The following is a 20,130-nucleotide window of genomic DNA, read 5'->3' on the forward strand; positions in this document are numbered from 1 at the left end:
ACTCAGTTCCAAAATTAATTCACAAAATGTGACATGAAATCCCAGCGGAAAACAAAAGAAAATTTCATAAATTGAAACCAAATTAAACGCAGACCTTACGAAGCCGATTGTCATCGACAACTACGCAAACAAGCTAACTAACAATCTCTCAATCAGAACATAATACCATTAATCAAGAGACGAAGATTCTGAAAAGCTATAAAACAAACCGAGCAAACAAACAGAAGAGAAAAACGAATCGATGCTAAGGGAAATTATTCCAAACCTGCTTCGGCAAGAACCGCACGAACTCTAACAACTTGGAGGAGGAAGTGAACCTTTGACGGTCATTAATCGGTTGTTCTCGACAGAAGACAAACGATTAATAACGGTAATAGGTTCACCTGACCTTGCTAAGCCGGCAAAAAAAATCCCAAGGAGAAACTTGGCAATCCGAACCTCTACTCTACCACTAGGGGCCATTTTGAGATGAAACCCACATGTATTTGAGGCCGGAGGGAGATGAGGGGTTGCATGGTGTGATTTTGGGTGGATCTGGGAATTTTAGGGTTTTCGGTGCTAATCTCAGATCTGAGATTCGAGGCGATGGAAGGGGATTCGAGAGGAACTGTGTGGAGATTTGGGATGGGGAAGTGGAGAGGAGTTCAGGGTGTTAATTTGGTGGCGATTGGACGCCGGCGCCGCCACCGGACAGTGGAGAATTCTGAGGCAGCTACTAGGGTTTGGGGGGCAGGGTTCTGAAGCTGGGCTGTTGGAGACGATGATCTGAGGGGGGTGTATTCGGACATATATATACTTCCCCATCTTTAGTTCCGAGCCGTTAGATCAAGTGAGGATCAACGGCTCAGATTGGCAATAGGAAACGGCGTCGTTTCACTTGAAAGGGAACTCCGGACCGGGTATAGGCGGGTTTGGGCTGGAATTAGGCTGGTACGAGGGAGAAATTGGGCTGAAAGGGAGGGTTTAATTAACTGGCCCAGATCCGAGTTACCCTTTGTTTTTTTTTAATCTTTTTTCTTCTTTTTTCAATTTCCAAATTTCTTTTTCTTTCCAAAATTAGAAATAAATCCTAAATTATTAAAACTAATATTATCCTATCAAATTAAACTAGTTAATCTCTAAAAATAATTACGTACGAATTAAATACCAACTTAAAGAAAGCTAACAACATTCGAGAAATTAAAATGAGAATGCAAAAATGAACTATTTTTGTGATTTTTCCGTTTTATAAACACTAAATTACTAATTATTTCAAAAATGCAAAAATTAAATCCTCAATGCAAATGCAGCATATTTTGTATATTTCATTAATTAATAAATGAAATGCACAGACAAAAAAATGCAAATAATTAATAGCAAATGCCACAAAATCCACAAAATTGCAAATAATGAAACAAAATTACTTTGTTTTGAATTTATGGGAGTATTTCATGTAGGGCAAAAATCACGTGCTCACAAGGATGAGAGACACAAGTAGTAGCTGTTGTTTCATATTTTGCCATATTTCCACTCACATGTAGCCCTTTCTTCTTAGCCTTGAAATCTGTGGAATAACTAATGATCTATTAACAATTCTCTTTAAGATGTCCTTTCATATTGCAGAAATCACATCTCATAAGCTTGTAAAAATTCTCCCTTGTATGACAACGTAAATGGCAGTAACAACACTACAAATTATAGTTCTTCTTCTGTTTATACCTTGTATTCTTAGATGTAAACAAGGTTGTAGGATCTAGATTGTTAGAAACATCACAATGTCCTCCAGCTACAATCTTCTGGCTCCCATCTTGAAGAATCATTGTGTAAGCCTGATTAACAGTTGGTATTTTTGATTTCATCAGAATTTGGCTACGTGCTTGACTTTATCCTTCATTCAATCCCATAAAAAATTGCCATAAACGCTGGTACTGCTGGTGTTCAATGTAATTCTTCGATTTGCCACAACAAGTCGAAGAGTATAATTGAGTCATATTCATCCTAAAAATCTTTTAGCTTTGAATTATAGACTGATACAGAGAATGTACTTTGTGTAAGAGTGAAGATTTCTCTGTGCAAGTAATACATTCGTGATGCATTTACTTTGTCAAATCTCTCACGCAAATCTGACCAAATTGCATGCACATTGGATCGAAACAACACTCCACTCAGCTGATCTTTGCTCACATTGTGCATAATCCACGACTTCACAATTGCATTATACCGATCCTAGAGATTCACATGTTTCTCACCATATGTGCTTCTAGTGATGGATCCATCGACAAAATCTAGCTTATTGCGTGTGAGCAGAGAGACTTCCATTACTTGACGCCAAAGAGTATAGTTTTCCATTCCAATCAACTGAAAACCAAGCGATAATGCATTCAAAGTATCATATGAATGCAGATATAACAGATGATTGGGATCAATTACGCTAGATCGTTGTTCAACGACTTCGTCAATCGCGATTGATGAATTGTGATGAAGGACCCTAGATTTGATCAATTATCGCTCTGATACCTTTTTAAATCTCCTCGATTGGGAGAGGAATTTGTTGAATTGCAGCAGAATTGAATTAACTTTGATGAAGCTCGAAAAAGAAAACTTCACATAGAAGAAAACAGAGAGAAAGAAATTCACATTTTGATTTTATCTCTCGCAATCGAGAAATGGGTTCTTACACTAACATATATACCCCTAGCTACTAACCTCCACTAACTGAATTAGTTAAATTCTAGTTGGCTTAAGACTAACTAACTACATAGCTAACTACATTTGACTAATGGTGTCATGACCCAGATTTTCCACCCTCGGGATTGTGATGGCGCCTAACTTTTCAGAATGCTAGGCGAGCCAACAGATAAAGATCCAATACGTTAACCGTTATCCAAACCAGTACATAACAATAATTAAACCAAACAAATTAAAGAAGTACGGAAATTTATAATAATCCAAAAACTAATACTCTACTACCCAAAATCTGTTGTCACAATCCACGAACTTCTAAGAGCCACTACAAATACTAGTTAAAAGAAAATACATCTGTTCTTGAAATAAAAGAAAACAGGGAAACTAGGATAAAAGGAAGGGGACTCTAGGGTCTGCAAATGCCGGCAGATCTACTTTGGGTCTCCTGATAGACTGAAGGCAGCAACCCAACTCAGATCAACACGGTCCAGTACCAAAATCTACACAAAAAGTACAGAGTGTAGTATCAGTACAACCTACCCCATATACTGGTAAGTGCCAAGACTAACCTCGGCAAAGTAGTGACGAGGCTAGGACACGACAATAACATGAACCTGTGCAGTTAAATCATATACGAGAAAATAACAACAAACAAGAATTTAAGCAGATAATAACAGGAAGGAGGAAAATATCAAATCCTGAAAATAGTATAGTAAAGGATCGCAGTAAATATCATGCTTTGCACCAACGAAAGTAATAATACAAATCAGTGCACGACATCACCCTTCGTGCTTTTAATCTCATTCTCACTGTAAGGAATAATAGAAATGGTACGACATCACCCTTCGTGCATTAACTTTTGTCGTGCCCCCTTTTTCCCTTTTTTGACGGGGAAGTCCGGATTTCGACATTCATGGGGGAAATAACTCGTTTTCTTTTGGGAATTAGGTATTTGAAGAGTCGCCACCTAACGGATTATGGTGCGTTAGGGCACCTAGAGCGATTAACTCTTAGACTAGTTTGCATTACCAAAGATTTAGGGTAAGAGCTCGAAATAACCTTGAGGGGAAGGTGTTAGGCACCCCTCGCGGTCCACAACGATGGGTCCCGGCCGAACTTAAACTATGTGAATTAGTTATTTTAATAAATAAACAGTTTTAACACGTACTTGCAAGTAAAAGGCATGTTTTGACATTCTAAGCACATGTATAATTCAAATAATGAAGCAAGGGAAACGGCTTTGAACAAGTTGCACATATATAAAGAAATGTAAATTTATTTAAACAACGGGAGTTGGGAAAGAGGGGTCCTAGTTTGGTTAGCCTACAGGATCATACCCACACAATGTCCGGTAAATACTCCTTAACGAGGGGATACACGTGACATTAGCGCGTAGTCATCATATTCCTTACTACACAATTCCCTCCCCTTGGTCATAGCCTAAAGCGTTCTAGCAACCTTGAAAGATATCATATGCGTGCACTACCTGTCCTTTCCTCGTGGCCTTGGAGGTATTTAGGACCTCTAGTTTAGCTAATTCTAGACAATCCTAAAGGTTTTTAAAGGATAAAAGTCTAGGCGTCAATCAAAAACAATTAGGACTGCATTTAAAGAGAACAATTAAAGGTTCACATTCACCTCCACAAACATAACAAGTAAGTGCACGTATCAAACAACAGTTTCAAGTATTTAAGAGAAAACCTTAGAACATGATATCTAGGTGAGCAGAGATTATGCAGTATTAAATTAGGACCAAAGTATCAAAAGCTGAATCATACTTGCCTACTGATTCTTTTAAACCTGTTGAATGTGAGCAATCTCAAATAACAAGGTGCAGATTTATAATTTGCAGAATTTTAATCGCCCTACAGGCTTGCCTAGGCGCATAATAGTGATGTCTTATGAGCATGATATCTATATTAATTAGAAATGCAGTAAAACAGTAAAATGATTTTAAACGGCAATTTGGATCCTATAGGCATGATTTTTAGCAATGTTACTTGAAGCAGTGTTGAAGACTTGTTAAGGAGACGGACAGACTAGTTAACTAAACCAATTCAGAATATATAAACATGAATTACACCGACTTTTCTAACTGAACTGTTTTAAGTCTTATGGGCACGATTTCTAATTAAGCAGGGTAAAACAAACAGCATTCATTTAACCAAAGTGAAACCCCTATAGGCATGATTTCTATAGAGCTGATTTTAACCCTATATGCAGGATCTCTATTATTAAAGCCAGTTTAGACACATTTGACTGTGTGAAAGTAAAGAGAACATGACAAACACATTTGAATCAACATGGACCCTATAGGCATGGTATCTACCCAATTTTACCCATAATACATAACTACCCTTCCTTTTTAACTAATCACCCCACTGTTTGTTTACAAAAAATTATTATAGACCAATGAATTAAATAAAAAAATTACATAAATAAAACAGAAATTAATCTATAGGGAGCCTGAAGTAGGCCCCAAATAACTTTCAAGCCTCCAGTAGTCTCAAATGCCAAAGTTCATAGCCAATTCTACGTCTAGGTGTGTCAGAGTTCCCTAAGGACCTCAAGGATCCCGAGCAGTGATCACACCTAGACCTTTCTAAAATGATAACTGATTAAGGTGCAATGTGGAAAGGGCAGCCCTGACATGCCAAAGTTCAGAGAGATCTCAAGGCAGTACACATATCAGAGGGGCATGACCTAGTATTCTAAGAGTAAGTGAAAGTGCATGATAGTTTGAAAGAGTTTAATAGAAAGGTTTTAGGACTGAAAAGAACTTCTGAAAATCATTAGTGATAAAAATGTTTGAGGGAAAGTGTAAAGAAATAATTTTGCTATCAGAAAACAAGACAGAGAACAAACAAACTTTAGGAAGTAACTTTGGCAAGCAGCTTTCACACAAAGGGAACAGGGATTGGGAACATAGAGAGTACACCTTAATGAAGCATACAGACAATAGGATACATAGAGTTTTGAGGGGGTTCTATAGAACTAGTAGGTAGAATGCAGGTCATGCAGCAAATATCGCAACAGAAACATGTTGAAGCCATTCTAGGGAGAGTAATTAACTTAGCAGGAGTGAGGCAGAATAGGCAAAGACAGGTGAGGGCATGCTAATTACACAAAGGCAGAGTCTAAGCATGCTATATAAACAAAAGTTAGTTAAACAGGTCAGTTACATATGTAGACATGTCAAACAAAATAACAAACAAACAAGTAGAGTAGAAACATGTTGGTCATAGATTTGAATAGGCAATATTAGGCATGCTGGGTAAGCAGTAAACAAGAGCAAGAATAAACTCAAGCCATATGAACTAAAGCAGTAAGTAAACACATAGGTGTTGATTCTTAAAAATTAATTAGAGGCATACCTAGTTAAAAAAAGAAAACACAAGATTGTGAGCAAGGTATTGTGCAGTTTCTAGCCTTGGCTTGCAGCCGGCTAGAATAGCAGGGATCACAAGTAGCAAAGAGAGCAGAAAGAGAGCCTTTTTAGGGTGTAAAAAGTAGTAGTTTTGAACTATATCCGTTGTCAGAAGTGAGAATAGGAGGGAGTTTACGTAGTAATCAAGATTTAAACAAAATAAAGTAAGGGATCAATTAAGTAGCAATCAGGAAAATTCATGGAATCAATCACACATGTAAATCAGTAAGTGTTCCCTTTAATCAAGGGATAACCAATCAACGGTAAAGCATGCTAGATATTTAAGGAAAAGAATCAAGTATGGTTTGGGTATAGAGTAGGTAATTAGGGGTAAATGAACAAAAGTTTCAATTAAGAAAACAATCAATAAGAATCAGCAGATAGCAAATAAGGCAAGGGAAAAACTAATTAAGGCAAGGAGTTCAATCAAACCGAGTAGAGAGGTAAGAATCAAAAGTTTTGTTAAGGAAAAGAGTTCAAATCAAACCATGAAATAAGAACTTCAGAATAATCAGGGGTTCAATCAAAGAGAAAATCACGTAAAGAGTCAGCAAGTTTCACAGACAAAATAAGGTAAGAAATAAATAGTCAAGATTCGACATGAAACAAATTGGTAATCAAGAAAACGATACTGATTTAAGGAGAAAGATATATGTCTTAACATGAATAGTCAGAATGAACACAAACATACAGAATCAGTAAAAGAGTTGAACTAAGAAACTCAGTAGAGGCATATTAGGATAAGAAAATCACGAGACATTCAAATGACTAAAAAGAAATCACAAGAACCAAGGCAAGAACACAGTCAATACCCCAGTACTCAGAAACCAAACAAAGAATGTCAAAAATTAGGGCTTTTAGTATAAACGAGTTAAGGTTGTAGCAACTTATAAAATCAATCAAAACACATAAGAAGCAGAAGATCAAACACTCAAAAATCATCAAACATTTTGGAAAAGAAATTTCTGGAAACCCTAGTTTAGAAAAAATGAAAAATCATTCGAAAATCACACGATTCTTGTAAAAACCAAAAGGCTCTTGTAAAACACATATGAAATAGATCTAAACCATCTCAGATCTATACAGATCTAAGAAGTTCAGAAGAGAGAAATTAGGGTTTTCGAGAAGAACAATCACAGAGATGAAGAATCAAACCTATAAACCCATAGATATAGGAATATCTCACTCGAAATCGAACCATGACAGCCTGAAACAGGTGAGAAATAGCTATAGATACAAGCAAACTAACCCTGGTCCCTTGAGGACCCTAAAGATGGTGATACCAGTACAACAGAGGCTGCAAAAGGTCTGGGGGTGGTGAGGAACCACCATAGATAGCCATAGATGAGTGATGGCGAGTGTGAGCACCTAATTTTTGACCATATTTGAATTTTCATATTATTTTTTAGTATAAATATTTTAAAGTTTAATTTATATATTTTAGTTTTTATTTTACTTTTTAGTATGTTTATTTGATAAAATTAAAAATCACACAAAAAGAGTTAGTATTTTTAGAGTTATAGTTTTTATTCTTATAAAAGAAAGAAAGGGCAATACCTCATTTGCACATGCCAATTACATAAAAAAGGAAAAAATATTTCTGTTAGTTCTTTTCACTCTGCCCCACGTTCTTTGGGCCCAATACTCATACGCAATCATAGTAGGGGGTCCATATGTTTTCATTTTTCTTTCTTCTTGACCAAGAATTTCAAAGAGGAGGAAAAAGCAGAAAACATGAACGGGGAAAGGGGCGTGAAAGAGGGATGGAGATTAGAAAAGTAAATGAGTTAAGAAAAGGAGATGTCTCCACTTGAAAAAAGGAGGAGAACGGACCCTCACAAATAGGACTAAAAAAGGGGATCCCATCTTTTCTTTTTGTTTTGACCATTGAAAACATCCATTTTTCTACCATAAAAAGCACCTCTAAAAACTTCGTAAGGGAGAGCTTAACATGACGGAAGAAGAAGGACTTCTTCTTCACAGATATCAGCTCTTTTCCACCTCAAAATGGCCCCCCTAAATCCAACCAAAAATTAGGTGCAAAACGCCTAAAAATCAGCCATCTTCCCCACCATCTCAAACACCTTGAAGCCTCCTCCAAACAACACCATAAATCAGCCCCAAAAGCTTCAGCAAAATAGTCCCCAATCAACATCACAAATCGCTCATCTTTTTGTTGTGTTTCTCTACTGCTGAGTTTCGAGGTTCTAATGCAGTCTCCGATCGCAGGTCCTGTTCGGGTTCTTTATCCGGGTTGTAGCTTCGAGTTTTCGTATATCTTTGATGACGTTGGAGCTTCATGTTTGGATCTATTGAAGAGGCTTATTCGCTGAATGTAAAGGTTCACACTCACCACTTTTATTGAAGTTCCTTGGTCGTTCTATTAATTTATTTATCATTCATGAATGTTTGTCCATGTGTTTTACTTTTCTTCTGTTAATGTCATGAGTATAGGATCTCTTTGTGAATTAATTCTGTTAAGAATATTGGGGAAGGTAATAGGTGACTGAATAATGGGCCATGTGTTTGCTTGATAGAAAGTAAAAGATTGTGGTTTTAGGCTAATTGTAACATTAGTGGACCATAAGAATTTTAAATAATTTTTTATCCTAGTTTATTCTATTAGTATTTAATATTATATCTTCAGTTAATTATTTGCTTATATTTTAGCCTATCTCTCACGTTAGTTCTTAAACAGGGTTACGAGAAACAAGCTTTGGCCAAATGAATTTATTTTTGCTGGCTTATTGTCCATAATAAAGCAATATAAAATGTAGATATTTTTTCAAGAGTAATAACATGCTAATAATCTTTTGTCACAATTGCGGATTTGCTTGCGTAGGGTGGTTATTACAAAATTAGTAAATTTTGTTTCGATCATGCATTCGCTAGCGTGCTGCGGTTAGGACAATTTTATATTATTCAAATCTTTTCTTTATCTTTTTGTAATAAATAAAAGCGGACATATGAAAAGCATAAAAATCAAATAAATTGTAGTTTTATCTAAAATTAATTTAAGCCAAATATAGCCAATAAAGCGACTGTGCTAGAACCACAGGACTCGGGGAATGCCTTACACCTTCTCCTCGGTTAACAGAATTCCTTACCCAAACTTTATTTTCGCAGACCGATAAAAAATAGAGTCAAATCTTCCTTTGATTAGGGATTCAAATAAAAGATGACTTGGAACACCTAAAAATCAATTCCAAGTGGCGACTCTATAAATAAAATAATCCCTACTCAAGTTTGTCACTTTAATTGGAAAAAACTCTTTAACCACATTGCATAACACGCATCTTTTTGGAGGGGTAAAAAGGAGGTGTGACAGCTCTGGAGACTCCGTTGAGGATAATGGTAAGAATTCGAGCTTGTACATGTTGACTTTTTTGGCTTTATTAATTTTGTAAATATTGTGATTTATTTGTGCCTAATGTGCTACCTATTCGCTTTTTATCATTTTGATATTGTTGAACTGTACATATAAACTGTTTTCTCACGCACCCCCTCTGAGTCTTCTTGAAATTAAAAATTGGGCATTTGCTTGACATAGCTCACTTTCTTTAAGATAGCCGAGGTGCTTGTCACCCGGTGAAGGATTTTAGTCACACATGTTTTTAGGTGGGGAGCACCACCAGTTAAGCCGGAAAGCAATGTTATCGGTATATTGACCCTCCTCGGCTCGAGTTGTCCGCTCGAGTAAGCCAGTCTAGATACCTTCTCCACCAGGATTTAAACCTAGAAGAACAAACCTCATGCCGGATATCCCTAGTAGGTTCGTTTTATGTACATCTTGTGCATTTGACTTAGCAAAACTCGGCACAGGGGGCGGGTCCGTATAAGACATGTATCCTCTTTGAGACCATCATGTCCACTTATGTGCTACTTGATACATCATTTGGAAGGCTTACTTGCATTGTCGACCGACTTTAAAAAATTAGTGTAGCGAAATTATTAAAAAAAAGAGAGAAGAGAAAAAGGGGAGTCATTCTCCTAGTTTAGCGCAAATAACCCTTTTTTTAAAAAAAAAGGATTTTGTAGTAGTCTGGTGTGAGGTGTAAAGATTAATTTTCATAAAAATCAAAAGAGAAAAGTACCCAGTTTCACCGAACTACGCGGGTCTGATTCTCACCGGATGTGAGATACGTAGACAAACCTCATCGGTTCCGACCCCCAATTTTCTTTAAAAAAAAAGAAGAAGAAAAATCCAAACATATTCTCCTTTTCCTTAATTCCTTCTTAGAAATCTTTCCTTAGAAAATGAAACAAAATCCAAAAAAAACAATCTTTCAAAAATAGATAAAAAAGTCAAAAAAAAAAACTTCTTTCAAAAATTTCAAAAAAGGACTGAATTCCAAAATATTTTTTTCACAATTTAAAGGAAAAATTTTCAAAATTCGAAAATGTTTTATTTCTTCTTTAGAAGTCTTTCTTTCATAAATTTCAAAAAAAAACAAAAAAGGAACTTTTTTTAAAAAAAAAAAGAAAAATATCTTTTTTTAGAATCTTTCTTTCAAGAATTCAATAAAAAAATTAAATCCAAAAAAAAAATCCAAAAATATTTTTTCTTGTTAAGAGCTTTCATGGAGTTATTTTGTATATGAGTAAAAAAAAGTGTTAGTTTTATTCCTGAACTACGTAATGATCCGATTCATATGGTGTCATGATACTTAGGCAATCCACGTCGGATTTGATCATAGCTATAAACACACTGTGTGAAAAATAAATAAATAAATAAAAGAAGAAACAAAATATATTGAAAAAAAAGTGACAGAAACAGGAGAGAAGAGGGAGTCATGATAGTTTCTAGTTCGAGGGGCCGCCACAGGTCATTCAACCAATCATACATGCTTCCTAAGGTCCCACAATACCATTATCCCCATCAAGATGTTGCTTATGTCGTGGAATTGCCTCCCTATGCGGTAATGAACGCGCAACCTTGTACGCGGCCATAATATTATCGAGCTCCACCTCCCAGAAATGCCCGTCATTATCAAGCTCCATATAATTACCAAACGAATGTTCTCCAATACAATCCTCACATGAGAGAGCCTCTTAGAAGGAATCATTTCACCCATATCGGTGAATCATATTCAAGTTTGTTTCAAAAGCTAATCAGGCTAGGTCTGCTACAGCTAGTGGGCTCGAACCGGCTGAACCCCGAGTCCCCCTCACACCGAGCTGATGCTAAATGTGAATACCACTCTAGAGCAGTGTAGCATGATACTAAAGATTGTTGGACTTTCAAAAGAGAAATAGAGGACCAAGTCAGTAGTTCTTAGGGGAAAATGGGACCCAAATGTGTTGCTTGCTCACACCAATGGACTAGTAGTTGGAATGATCTATAAAGATGAGGATTTGATCCGACACTGAATGCCAACACAACCATTGCCGAGACAAAAAAAATCTGAATAGTCCCCATCAGACGAGAGTCTTGGTAGTCGGTCTTGCTATTCTTTTGGCTTTCGGATTATTTCAGGGTGTAATCCGGATGTTTTACCTTATTGTCTTACTTTCTGATGTAAACCCTTCTATCGTTAAAATTAAAAAAAATCAAATGAAATTAATATTTCATTGTCTAGGAATGTCTCTTTTCTTAATCTTGTCACTTTTCTTATTCTCTTTTGAGTTCTATTAATGCAGATTTTAATGACATGACATGCTTGCAGACTTCAAGAATCGAAGGCCGAATAGAAAGCATTCCCCCCAGTTAAGAATGCTTCTGCCCCGCCAACAGCTCTCCGGTCTCCCCAGGTGCTCATGTTATTTAACAAAAAGCATGAAAATGATGACGTAGGGTGGAAATCCTTTCATAGATGGGAATTGATGAATTAAGGAAGCAGTAGCACTCCCTCCCGATGTTTTGCCAGAAGCTCGTTTTCTGACAGAAAGAGAAAACTTCAGCCCCGAACCGAAAGGTGGGCGTCTTAGCTCCGGCCTGGTATTTTATTTTGACCGGCAGAAACTAAACCCGAACCAAACCATAAGCAAAGAAGGGATGTGTCTTAGTTCAGTCTCGAGGACGGGATAATAGGGGCGTAGCACCGCCCATATCCTAAAATGCTGTTAGACCCCGAAATAATGAATCACGAAGCAGAATGTATTGAAGATGAGGCTTGTAATGAAATATACAGAGAATTGGAATAGTAAGCCTAAACAAAGTCCAAATGAAACCTCCCTTACGTGATTGGTTTATGGAATTGAAGCCATGGTACCAGCAGGAGTTGAAATTTCCTCTTTTTGGATCTTTGTTGAAACCGAGATCAAGGATCAAGATTGTGTCAAAATCCGGTTAAAATGGTTGATTTGAATGGCTGAAAAAATAGTTAGTTGCGGTCTGCCACAAGCAGTTGTACCAACAAAGAATGGCTCATGCCTATAACAAGAAAGTGTGTTTCAGAAAAATTGAAGTAGGGCAACTCATGCTGAGATGTATCCTACCCCATCATGAAGAAGCTGAAGAAATGTTTGCGTTAAAATTAGAAAAGGTCCATATATTATAACAAGAGTCTTGCAGAGCGTTGTATTTAGGATACATCGAAGAAAATGTCTTCGATACAACTGTCAATGCAGATGCAATCAAAAGGTATTATGTTTAACTCCCTGTGCAACATTAATATTCTCTGATTGGGATGACGAAGGCCTTCATTCTCGCTACCCAAACACCATCAACCCTTTATGGCAACCCTTTGAGCTGGTTACCTTTCTTTGATTACCCTCTTTAGAACCTAAAGGTATTATTGGAAAAAAATGAAATGAAAAATGAAACAAAAAAAACAGAAAAAATTCAAAACAAGTTCAAGTCATCCTGAACTACGTTCAACTTGATTCCGAAAGGATACGTAGGCAGCCTCTCTCTGGGGTTTAGTCACACCAAAACAAAAATTCACATTCCCCAAAAATGAAAACTGGGGCATATGTTACAATAGTTCGGCGATGGTTTCGCCTGAAAGGTTCCAAAGTTTTAATTTAACCCAAATCCTTTTCAAGTCCTTCCGATCAATCAGCAAGAATGTTCAAAATTGGAGGATACAGTTACTTGGATATGGTACGACCAATATAAGAGAAATAAAATGAGAGTCTTGTTGGTGAAAACTCTCATGGGAATCGTAAGGCAATGTTGAGTAAAGAAACTAAAATGAGAGTGTCTTGTTAGTGAAAACTCGCAAAGAGCACTATAAGACGATGGTGAGAAGAGAAATGAGAGAGGTTAGTTGGTGAAAACCCGCAAAGGTCACCACTGATCGAGAAGAGGATCCTCACAGCCATTGGCATCGATAAAGTCATGGACAAGGTTTCTCGATTTTGAGGCAAAGGTTGTGATAAAGTTCTGAGAGTCGGACAATTCAGATGGATTAGGCATCCAGTCCAAAATGCATGTCATGATTCATTGAAGTCGGTACATACCTCCAAATAAGTCTCCATGTTCCTTTCCCCGGAAGGAACACCTTTTGTTTAAGTACAGTTCTTTTTCACTTTCAATTATTATTCTATTTTTACCCATAATTTTTCTTTGAGTCCCTTTCGGTCTAATCCTGCATCAAAACGAAGCAAAGAAATGGCTGCAAAACTGGCCACGGTTTCCCCGTGATAACGAGTACAATTTGTGGCATATATGGCATTGACGAAGGCATGAATCCATTTGTGATCTCATTTGATAAGGCGAACAAAGTGTCTCAAAGAAATTGAAAAGGTCACCTAAGCAAGACCTGCTTCATGAGAAAAGTTGATAAGCACTACGGACAAAAACTAATACTGGGTGCAAGACAGCTGAGTTTGATTTTAAAGAAAATTGCCTTGGAGACAAGGGTGGCGATACCATGGACATCTGGGTATGAAACAATTGGGGGCAACATTGGAAAGCCAAGGTCTCCAGAAAATGATACAGAGCGGCCGAGCATCTCGGTACCATGCTGACAAATAGGTTCTTCGGCAGCACTGGCCGTGAATCAAACTACTCAGGGCAACAAGGCCACAAACAAACCACCACTTTGAAAACTCACAAGTTTTTCTTTGTTTGAAGCAGGAACAAAGCAGTGCGGAATGGCGATTCTAAAAGAACGAATGTCACCAAACGTAATCTCCTTAAAATCTCTATTTTCTTTTATTTTCAGCATGGATCACTATTGTTCACACCTCCCATTTTCGTAGCTTAACTCAGGTAGAATCCTTTCGCCTAGGGGGATCCCGCTCATAGTTCTGGGTAGAAGTACTCTTCGCTCTTTCATGTAGCTTAACTCGGGTAGAACCTTTTCACCTAGGGGGATTCAACTCATAGTTCCGGGTAGAAGTACTATTCGCTCAGGTTGTTTTCATGTAGCTTAACTCGGGTAGAACCTTTTCGCCTAGGGGGATTCAGCTCATAGTTCCAGGTAGAAGTACTTTTCACCTAGGATTAGTTTTCGTAGCTTAACCCAGGTAGAACCTTTTCGCCTAGAGGGATCCAGCTCATATTTTCGGGTAGAAGTACTCTTTGCCCAGGTTGTTTTACATAGCTTAACCCAGGTAGAACCTTTTCGCCTAAGGGGATCTAGCTCATAGTTTCCGGGTAGAAGTACTCTTCTCCTAGGATTAGTTTTCGTAGCTTAACCCGGGTAGAACCTTGTCGCCTAGGGGGATCCAGCTTATAGTTCTGCGTAGAAGTACTCGTCGCTCAGATTTTTTTTACGCAACTTAACTCAGGTAGAACCTTTTCGCCTAGGGGGATCCAGCTCATAGTTCCCAGTAGAAGTACTCTTCTCTCAGGTTGTTTTATGTAGTTTAACTTGGGTAGAATCTTTCTTCGTTCAGGTTGTTTTAACGTAGCTTAACCCAGGCAAAACCTTTTCTCCTAGGGAGATCTAGCTCATAGTTTCGGGTAGAAGTACTCATCGTCCAGGCTTAGTTTCTACAGCTTAACCCAGGTAGAACTTTTTCGCCTAGGGGGATCCAGCTCATAGTTCTGGGTAGAAGTACTATTCGCCCAGGCTTAGTTTCTATAGCTTAACCCAGGTAGAACCTTTTACGCCTAGGGGTATCCAGCTCATAGTTCCAGGTAGAAGTACTATTCGCCTAGGCTTAGTTTCTACAGCTTAACCCAGGTAGAACCTTTTTCGCCTAGGGGGATCCAGCTCGTAGTTCCGGGTAGAAATACTCTTCACTCAAGTTGTTTTTACGCAGCTTAACTCGGGTAGAACCTTTTCGCCTAGGGGGATGCAGCTCATAGTTCCGGGCAGAAGTACTCTTTGCTCAGGTTGTTTGTATGCAGCTTAACTTAGGTAGAACCGTTTCGCCTAGGGGGATCTAGCTCATATTTTCGGGTAAAAGTATTTTTTGCCCGGTTTAATTTTCATAGCTTAACCCGGGTAAAGTCTTTACGCCTAGGGGGATCCAGCTCATAGTTCCGGGTAGAAGTACTCTTCGCTCAGGTTATTGTTACATAGGTTAACCTAGGTAGAACTTTTTCGCCTATGGGGATCCAGCTCATTGTTCCGGGCAGAAGTACTTTTCGCTCAGGTTGTTTTTACGTAGCTTAACTTGGGTAGAACCTTTTTCGCCTAGGGGGATCCAGCTCATAGTTCCGGGTAGAGGTACTCTTCTCTCAGGCTTGCTTTTCGTAGTTTATCACAGGTAGAAATTTTTCACCGAGAGGGATTCAACATTTTTTCTGTAATACAGGGTGCCAACCCCTGGTTACATTCCTTTTCAGTAATACAGGGTGTCAACCCCTGGTTACATTTTCTTTTTCAGTAATACATGGCACCAACCCCAGGTTACATTTCCTTACCAATATAGGGTACGCCAATCCCTAGCTTTGTTTTCTAACATAAGGTACATCAATCCTTAGTTGAGAGACCATTTACACAATAAGGGTACACCATTCCCAAAGAATCATATTTTCTTAGGGTACACCAATCCTAACACTTTAGTGCTTTTAACAAAGAAGTAGTTTAAAATTTTGTTACAATAACTCACAAAATTTTTCTAGTAAAAATTGGGGCAGAAAAATTTTGTTCGTTTGTTTGCTTTGGTGTCTAAGCAAGTTTTGCCTCGAGGTATAGAGTTAGAGATGACCAAGAGAAGTGGCAATCCAGCATTTAAAAAAAGAAGAGTGAATCCAAAATGCAACAACGGATGAAAAGATTTGGACTACTCAAGACATGACTGAAGTCACGATACATTGTATTTTCCCGTTTTGATAAGAAGAAGCTGTAGAAGAATAAACTAGCACCTGCAATTAGCAAGCATCAAGGTTTAGATCAGATTTTGTGAAGAAGAATCATGTCAAGACACAAGATCAAGTTTCTGAAGACATAGATAAGATCTTGTAGTTTCCTTTTCTGTAATGTAACTTTTTTTTATATCTTTGATGTAATAAACAAGACCGTGGACCGGAGCCTCGACGGAACTTCACTTGACTCCTCAACTCGGCATTCCAACATTTTTCTTGAACTATACACGACCTGATTCCACTATAACCTGTGATATATAAGTTGTCCAAAATCAGGACTCGATTGCACTATTTTCACTTTTATTTTTCCCCTTTTGAATAATGATATAATCAAAAATTAGTCGCATAGCTCACCTTTACTTTGTCAGAAAACTCTTCATGTTTCCAAACAAAGAGGGGCATGCTGTGAGCACCTAATTTTTTACCATAGTTAAATTTTCATATTTTTTTTTGGTATAAATATTTTAAAGTTTAATTTATATATTTTAGTCTTTATTTTACTTTTTAGTCAGTTTATTTGATAAAACTAAAAATCACACAAAAAGAGTTAGTATTTTTAGAGTTATAGTTTTTATTCTTATAAAAGAAAGAAAAGGTAATACCTCATTTGCACATGCCAATTACATAAAAAAGGAAAAAATATTTCTGTTAGTTCTTTTCACTCTGCCCCACGTTCTTTGGGCCCAAGACTTATACGCAATCATAGCAGGGGGTCCACATGTTTTCATTTTTCTTTCTTCTTGACCAAGGATTTCAAAGAGGGGGAAAAAGCAGAAAACATGAACGGGGAAAGGGGCATGAAAGAGGGATGGAGATTAGAAAGTAAATGAGTTAAGAAAAGAAGATGTCTCCACTTGAAAAAAGGAGGAGAACGGGCCCTCACAAATAGGACTAAAAAAAGGGGGATCCCATCTTTTCTTTTTGTTTTGACCATTGAAAACATCCATTTTTCTACCATAAAAAGCACCTCTAAAAACTTCATAAGGGAGAGCTTAACACGACGGAAGAAGGAGGACTTCTTCTTCATAGATATCAGCTCTTTTCCACCTCAAAATGGCCCCCCTTAAATCCAGCCAAAAATCAGCTGCAAAACGCCTAAAAACCAGCCATCTTCCCCACCATCTCAAACACCTTTAAACACCTTGAAGCCTCCTCCAAACACCACCATAAATCAGCCCCAAAGGCTTTAGCAAAATAGTCCCCAATCAACATCACAAATCGCTCATCTTTTTGTTGTGTTTCTCTACCGCTGAGTTTCGAGGTTCCGATGCAGTCTCCGGTCGCAAGTCATATTCGGGTTCTTTATCCGGGTTGTAGCTTCGGGTTTTCGTATATCTTTGATGATGTTGGAGCTTCATGTTTGGATCTATTGAAGAGGCTTATTCGCTGAATATAAAGGTTCACACTTACCACTTTATTGAAGTTCCTTGGTCGTTCTATTAATTTATTTATCATTCATGAATGTTTGTCCATGTGTTTTACTTTTCTTCTGTTAATGTCATGAGTATAGGATCTCTTTGTGAATTAATTCTGTTAAGAATATTGGTGAAGGCAATAGCTGACTGAATAATGGGCCATGTGTTTGCTTGACAGAAAGTAAAAGATTGTGGGTTTAGGCTAATTGTAACATTAATGGGCCATAGAAATTTTAAATAATTTTTTATCCTAGCTTATTCTACTAGTATTTAATACTATACCTTCAGTTAATTATTTGCTTATATTTTAGCCTATTTCTCACGTTAGTTCTTAAACGGGGTTACGAGAAACAGGCTTTGGCCAAATGAATTTATTCTGACTGGCCTATTGTCCATAATAAAGCAATATAAAATGTAGATATTTTTTCAAGAGTAATAATGTGCTAATAATCTTTTGTCACAATTGCGGATTCACTTGCGTAGGGTGGTTATTACAAAATTAGTAAATTTTGTTTCGATCATGCATTCGCTAGCGTGCTGCGGTTAGGACAATTTTATATTATTCAAATCTTTTCTTTATTTTTTTTAATAAATAAAAGCGGACATATGAAAAGCATAAAAATCAAATAAATCTTAGTTTTATCCAAATTTAATTTAAGCCAAATATAGCCAATAAAGCGACCGTGCTAGAACCACGGGACTTGGGGAATGTCTTACACCTTCTCCTCGGTCAACAGAATTCCTTACCCGAACTTTATTTCCATAGACCGATAAAAAATAGAGTCAAATCTTCCTTTGACTAGGGATTCAAATAAAAGATGACTTGGAACACCTAAAAATCAATTCCAAGTGGCGACTCTGTAAATAAAATAATCCCTACTCAAGTTTGTCACTTTAATTGGAAAAACTCTTTAACCCACATAGCATAACACACATCTTTTTGGAGGGGTAAAAAAGGGGTGTGACAGCGAGGTCCGATTAGGGTTAGGTTTGAGATCATTTGAGAGAAGAGAGGAATTTTAGGGCGGCGGACAGTGGGAAATGAAAAGGTTTGGGGGTCGTTTGGGACTAAAAAAGAAAGGGGTTGATTGTGGTCGTTGATCTCTATGATAAGAATTGCTCAACATATGAAATAACAAGTCTAAACATGAGTTATATGATCAAAGGATACAACAGTTACAAGAATACAACTAACTCGAATGTTATGAATCGACAAGAACATATAGGGAGTCATCACCTCACCTATACGTCGTACTCAACAACCAAACACATAGCAAATAAGGCAACAATACCTAATCCCTCAAGCTAAGGTTAGCCACAACACTTACCTCCGCAGGCCACTCAAAGCTCAATCACAACCTTTTCTATTGCACAAGCCTCCGAACCAGTAGAATATAGCAATTTACCAACCAAAGTATTCAATTTAAGCCTTAGGAACTACCCACGATAGCAAGGAAATCAATTTAGGTCATTTTTTGAAAAAGTCAACACCCGGGCTCGCCTCGTCCAAACCCGAAATTTGGACCAAACCCCGATTACCCATCACCCCCGAGTCCGGATATACAATTGATTTTGGAATGCGACCTCAATTTGAGGTCCAAATTCCTAAATTTCAAAATTCCTAAGTTCTACCCAAAAATTCCTCAATCCTACCATGAAAACCCTAGATTCTAGGAAGAAATCTTGTAAAAATAAGTAAAAGAGTGAAAGAAATGAGTTAAGAATCACTTACTTATGATTTGGAGAAGAATAAGTCTTTGGAAAATCACCTCTTATGTTTTAGGGTTTGAAAAATTGAAGAATGAATAAAAAGTCCTGCTTATATAACCCCTCTGATCCTCGCTACGCGGCCCGCGAAATTCCGGGTGCGGGGGTTCAGGGTGCGGCCGCGAAACCTGAGCCTTACCCTACCGCGGTCCGCGAAGTCCCCACCGCGGCCGCAGTCCGCGAATTTTACTCTGCGGCCGCTAAGATCTGAGACCTGCAATTTCTACAACTATCCAATACCATGTCCTTTTTTTTTAGACTAGACATCCCGTAGCCTATCCGAAACTCATCCGAGCCCTCAGGGCTCCAAACCGAACATGCACACAAGTCTTAACACATCATATGAACTTGCTCGGGCGATCAAATCGCCAAAATAATACCTAGAACTACGAATTTAACACCAAATTGCTTGAAATCTTCAAGACAGTTTTTAAACTTCTAACTTTTCAACTAAAGGTCCGAATCACGTCAAATCAGTCTCGTTTCTCACCAAATTTCACAGATAAGATATAATTATCATAATGGACTTGTACCGTACTCCGAAACCAGAATACCGGCCCGATACCAACAAGATAAAATTCTTTAAATTATTAAACTTTCAGTCTTTTCAATTTTCTTCAAAAATTTATTTCGCGGGCTAGGAACCTCGG

General features: G+C 37.7%; 1 long non-coding RNA gene across 1 annotated transcript; it reads left to right on the forward strand.

Annotated features, from left to right (window-relative positions):
- Nucleotides 1-7,901: 7,901 nt before the first annotated feature.
- LOC104225468 (uncharacterized) lies at nucleotides 7,902-16,601 on the forward strand. Its single transcript, XR_011406845.1, has 2 exons — nucleotides 7,902-8,432; nucleotides 11,758-16,601. It is a non-coding gene; the product is annotated as an uncharacterized lncRNA (long non-coding RNA).
- Nucleotides 16,602-20,130: the final 3,529 nt, after the last annotated feature.

This window comes from Nicotiana sylvestris, chromosome 4 (genome assembly GCF_000393655.2).
Source record: "Nicotiana sylvestris chromosome 4, ASM39365v2, whole genome shotgun sequence".
Classification (NCBI taxonomy): Eukaryota; Viridiplantae; Streptophyta; class Magnoliopsida; order Solanales; family Solanaceae; genus Nicotiana; species Nicotiana sylvestris.